Raw genomic sequence first — 6,032 nt, forward strand, 5'->3', positions numbered from 1 at the left:
TTCTAATTCTCCAAAATATCTGGTCTTTTTGCAAGGCCATTGTTTGAAACTTGTTTCTAGTTCAATCTCTCTCTCAACAAAGTCATCTCTATTCCATGGCCTTCCTAAGGCACCACACCTTATCTCTGAGTTTGCATACAGATGTACAAGACTGTGTGAACTTTCTGTCAGGTTTTGAGAATCCTTTACAAATCCATTTCTCACAGGAAAATAAGATGACATGTCCAATCCCCTTGGAGAAACCTCTAGAATGTATGCCCAGGGAGGGAAGGATAACCGAGACTAGGGGGGCCCTGCGTCTGCCTAGGTAGAGGTCATGGAAAACTGCATCTTTTGGACACTGTGGATTCGTTGGCCTGGCACATCAGAACCACAAAAATACAAGGCCTTGGTCAACACTGGTGCGCAGTGCTAATCCCATCAAGACATGTGGGGGAAGAACCTGTTTCTGTTGGTGGGGTGACAGCGGGATCACAGCAATCCCTATTGGAAGCTGGGGTGAGTCTGACTAGAAATGAGTGGAAGAAACATCCCATTGTGACTGGCCCAGAGGCCCCATGCATTCTAGGCATAGACTTTCTCCGAAGTGGATATTTCAAAGACCCAGAGGAACTCAGGAGGGCATTTGGGATAGCTGCTGTCGAGACAGAGGGTGTTAAGCAATTGAACACCTTGCCTGGACTATCAGAGAACTTATCTGTAGTAGGACTTCTGAAGGGGGAAGAGCAACAAGTGCCAATTTCCACCTTGACAGTGCACCACTGTCAGTACTGAACAAATGGAGATGCTGTGACTCCCATCCATAAGATGATCCCGAAGCTGGAGAGCCAAGGGGTGGTCAGCAAGGGCCACTCACCCTTCAACAGCCCCATCTGGCCTTTGAGCAAATCTGAAGGGGAATGAAGATTGACTGTGGACTATCGTGCCTTGAACGAAGTCACTCCACAGTTGAACACTGCTGTGTTGGACATGATGGAGCTCCAGTAGTAGCTGGAGTCCAAGGCAGTGAAGTGGTATAACACTATTGGTATCACAAAGGCATTTTTCTCCGTTCCTCTAGCAGAGTGCAAGGCCTCAGTTTGCTGTAATCTGGACAGCACTGCCTGTCTCCCCTAGGAACGCACGCATACAGCCCGCCTGAGTGGATCTGTCTTGGCTGCTGCCATGACCATGCAGCGACCATCTCGTCCCCGGGTGTGCTGCTGTATGTCATGGTCTGTGGGAACCTTCCCTTCAAGAACGACCATGACATCGTGCTGGGGCACCTCTTCTTCTGGCAGCAGGTCTCTCCAGGTTGGTATCTGGCCCCATGAAGGCAGGCTTTGGCAGATGGCAGCGCGCAGCCTGGCATGGCCCTCACACAGCTCCATGCAATGTCGATCTGCCCCCAAGGCCAGCCGCAGGAGGTGGCCCATGCCGACGGGGTCAGAGTGGCATGCGCGGCCGAAGGAGGCGGCCATGTCCTGCCATGCCACTCTCCTGCACAGGGCAGAGTCAGTCGGGAGGCCAGTGCAGCCCCGAGCACACACAGCATGGCCCGGGCCCCATGGGCACTGGGGGCAGCTTGGCAGGAGCTTTCTGCCAGTGACTAGCACTGTCTGCCCTCTCTCCCCAGAGTGCCAGCATCTGATCCACTGGCGTTTGGCCAAGCACCCCGCAGACAGGCCAGAGCTGGAGGAGATCTTGTGCCACCCTTGGGTGCAGGGCAGGCATTTTTGATGCCTTGCCGGAGCCTCTGCAGCCTCCACTTACCAAATGGACTGAGGACCCAAGAAATAAAAAAACAAACTCATTACGGCATGTCAAGTCTCATCCTTGTCAGCAACTTCAGCTAAAGAAACCTCTTGGGAAAAGGGGAAATCAGAGTGCTCCCTTCTGCCTTTGTCAAGCTTTCCATGCCTTTCCTCCAGGATGGTACTTTTGTGTCTTCAAGCACAGGCTGTCGTGCGCATAGAAGGGGCTTTACTGAGCCAAGAAATGCAACAGTGATACAACAGCTGCCCTTTCAAAGTGAGGGGGGTTCTTGGTGTGTCTGCTGCAGTGACACACAGGTCCGTGTCTGCATTCCAAGGGTCAGCGGGTGTCAGGGACAGAGATGACTCCTCTCCAAAGCTCTGAGAAGAACCAGAAGCAGCAGAACGTCATTTGAGGTTGAGGCCCGATGAACTCTTCCTCTTTCTTTCCCTCCCATCAGCAGCAGGCAAATGCGCACCAGGCCTCGTGGCTCACACCAGAGCCTTCTTCCTCCCCAGGAAGCCTCCTCCCAGTAAGGGACGAGCCCCCTCACAGCCCAGGACTCTCCAGCTCAGCCCCCCTAGAGCCAGGCTGCCATCGGACCCCCACATGCCCTGGGCCATGTGGATATTGGTGGCCCTCTTGGCCACAGCCACCACAAATTAATGGAGGCTCAAACCTCTGACAAGAGGAAAGGGCACCAGCAAAGCCTCAGCTCGGAGCATGAAGAGAGCAGATTTCAGGCTGCTCAGGGAACTGCTAAGCAAGGTCTCCAGGGAAAATGTTTTTGAAGGTACTGGGGTCCATCAGTGCTAGTCACTTTGGAAACATCACCTCCTAAGGGCACAGGAGCAGGTGATGCCCAAATGTCGGAAGACAAGCAGGTGAGGCACAAGGCTGGCTTGTCTGGACAGGCATCTTCTCTGGGAAAGAAGATGGAAAAGGAAGCTGTGTGCTCTGCGGAATCCAGGTCAGGAGAAGAATACACAGGTGCTTCTAGCCAAGACCCAAGCTGCCACCACTGCCAACTCAGGCTGCTTTCACAGTGCCAAACGCCTCCTGCAAAGTGACATCAAGAACCTGGGCTGGTGAGTTTTGTTTCCCAGGGAAAAGGCCGGAACTGGTGTTCAGGGGCCTGTGGCCCTGAGTGGCCGGCTGCCTGCTGAGACTGGCGTCTCTGTTGCTTTTGTTCAATGCATTTGTGTGTTAAGGTAAAGGGCACAGTAAATGCCAGCTTTGTATAATTTACAGCACTGATCTTGTGCTGCCTGAAAGCAAACAGACTCTTTATGTGCGTGAACAGTGACAGCCATATCCTGGTCTTCATCATGAGCAGTTGGGTGTTCCATTTTACCTAGAACTGGAACAGCTGGTATGAACAGAAGCTTAAAATCCAGGAAAAGAAGCAAAGGACTAAAGAATGATGTGTCTCACTAGGATTTAGTCTAATGTGAGCCTAGAAGGAAAGGAACCAGATTAAACCTGCAAGGAAAGGAACCAGAGGAGCCCTGCATAATTGTCTCTACAGAGCTGAGAGGGCAAAAAAAAAGTTTAGGATGGATATTAAGAAACTACAAAAAGTAGGCAAAACTACTCACACTGTAAGAGTCAATTTCAATTTCACACTTATCAGCAAGAGAGTGCTGGCCTCCAAAATGTTCCTCTGTTTCATTGTTAACCAAAGTGCTCCTGAGTGTGTCACAGGTACACGTGGCAGAGGAATTAGGGAGCAAATAGTGGGACTGAGAGAGATTCTTACTGGTGAAGGACAGCTGGAAAGCAATGTGCACGAGTAAGGTGACTTGCTTGTTGAAAATAGAAAAGGGTCCAGAAGAATTCACATAATTTAAAAATTATGTAAAAACTTACTTCCTGCTCAAACACAATGGACATGATGAGAAATCTCTGAGACACATAAATCACATAAATCCTCTACTTTCTGGCATAATTCTTGCTTCATGTGAAGGAGAATGTTGAGTAGAAATATGCACAATTCAGACAGGGAACAGTGGGCTTTGTCCTTGCAGTAAAACATTGAGCCTCACTGCTAAATCCCTTTGCCTTTGTTTTCCAGTTTGTAATGCTGGATGATCACCCATTTGGAATGAAGTTATTTAACCATAAAGGTACTATTTGACAAAAGCTTTAGATTTTTTTAGAATTTTTACATTTTTTTATGAAGTATTGTGTGGCCTTAGTGCTGATTTTCCTAGAATTAAAATCCCTTCCTCAAGCCATCTGGGGGACATCAGTGATCTGAAACTACTATATGGCACACTTGTATGCATTCCAGCAAGTTTTTTTCCTTGCTCTTTTGAAAACATCGACAATTTTGACTTTAAGAGAAATGTTTAGCTATAATTCATTAATTTTGAGAGTTGTGATAAAAGCTGTTTCATCTCAATGTGAGAGCACCATCTAGAGGCAAATAACATAAATTGTAGCATAAACCCATACCAATCCCGTAGGTAATTATGTTTTCCTTCAGAATTCTAGTGGCTTTCAGAATTATGTTCAATATACTTTTGTCCGGTTCAGCTGTCTGTCTCTGCCCCGACACGGGTAGTGTGGTTCTTGGGTGGCACGCGTTTCAAAGGACGAGTCTGGACTCTTCAGCTTTTCGATCTTCAGATTGTTTATTGTTTCTTATCTACAAACTTTTCTGTCTGCCCAGCAGAGGTCTGACCTGCAAGGCAGCCAAGGGCACTCTGACCACCCACGGGGTGGTCATATCTTTTTATACTAAAATCTACGTACATGATATTTACCTTTATTTTCCAATACTTTTCACCCATGTTAGCAAGTGCACCTTCACCATGAACCAATCCCCAAGTGCCAACATCACCACAGAAGATGGAAGACAAGAAGAAGAAAGAAGAAGGACGAGACATGCCCTGATCCCTCCATCTTGTCTCCATAACCTCCCTGTACCAGAAACCTTGAAGTTTATATTTCACCCTATAAATGTGTCCTTTTTACACCCTTCACTCTAAAGTGATTCTCATGTCCTCAAACTGCTGTCACTTCTGTGGATGGATCAAAATCATGCCACCAAACACTCCTGGCAACATTCCAGGATTTCCAAGACCCCCAAGGGTTCTCTCGGTAACTCTGGACATCCGGAGTGATGTGCTGAGTTCCCACATACTTTTAATAAATATTCCCAAATTGACACTCTCAAGCAATTACAATGCTGTTTGAGGTTTGCAATTAGCCAATTACCTACACATATTCAGCCAGAGAAAGGGTCATTTCAGATTGGTAGGTTCATCCACACCAGCTAGAAATGATTGGCTCAAGTCATACTGGCATCAATAAGAACATCTGAAGAGATCTTTTTTTTAGCTGCCAGGGCATGGTGAAGCTCGTGCCACAAAGCCTTCACCATGCTTCTTTTATAAAGTAGCTGGATTATTTAGTTAAGCTTTATTGCTTTTTCAGCTTCACCTAGCTGTGCAGAGATGCCTTAGATATACATTTTATGGCATTACAGTCTGCTTTATAAATTCAATCACTGACACTGATGCAGCAATTCTCAGTGGTTTTGAAGATTCCTCTAAATCAGGGGGATGAATTACTGAGTCTCTTGTTTCCATCCTCTGGGATGTCAGTATCTCCTTTTCTGCTATCACAAAGTAATGTGGTAATCCTAAGATAGGAAAGGTCTTAATATCACTATTAAAATACTTCTTACACTTTGTACTTCTAGTGCTTCCTAAGTGTTTTCTTAGGAGGATAAGATCTAAGTGGTCATGGATTTCTTTTTCTTTTAGGTTTTGTGCCTGGAAATCCTGTGACCTGCACACAGCACCTGCAGAGGATTAAAGATGTAGCTCAGTATGTGGCTAAACTGGCTTTAACTTCCTGTGCTAGGAACGAACGTCACCTGACAAAATGTCACAACATGCACTTGTCCCCACTCCTTGTAATTCCAGCAGAGAACAAAATTACTTTTGAATGTTGCAGGAGATTTCAGCCTTTTCTGGGATGGCAGTTGAAATTTACTTGAAGGATAATTCCAGGTTTGAAGGATCAAAAATATCTCTGTGTGATCAACCCTGTGTTCAGCACAAATCCAAACACAGCCCCACACCAGCCACTGCAAAGAAAATTAAATCTACTGTAGCTGAAAACAGCACCAATATATGCAATTAAAATTTTATTCTTATTGGGAAACAAAAAACTGTCAGGGTATTTGTTTTCTGCATGCCTTGGGTTTTAGGGGATGGGTTTTATACTAGACTTAAGGAGGAACTAAGAAGAAAGTGGGAAAATAACATAGATCAGTGGTTCTCAAG

This window comes from Molothrus aeneus, unplaced genomic scaffold (genome assembly GCF_037042795.1).
Source record: "Molothrus aeneus isolate 106 unplaced genomic scaffold, BPBGC_Maene_1.0 scaffold_102, whole genome shotgun sequence".
NCBI lineage: Eukaryota > Metazoa > Chordata > Aves > Passeriformes > Icteridae > Molothrus > Molothrus aeneus.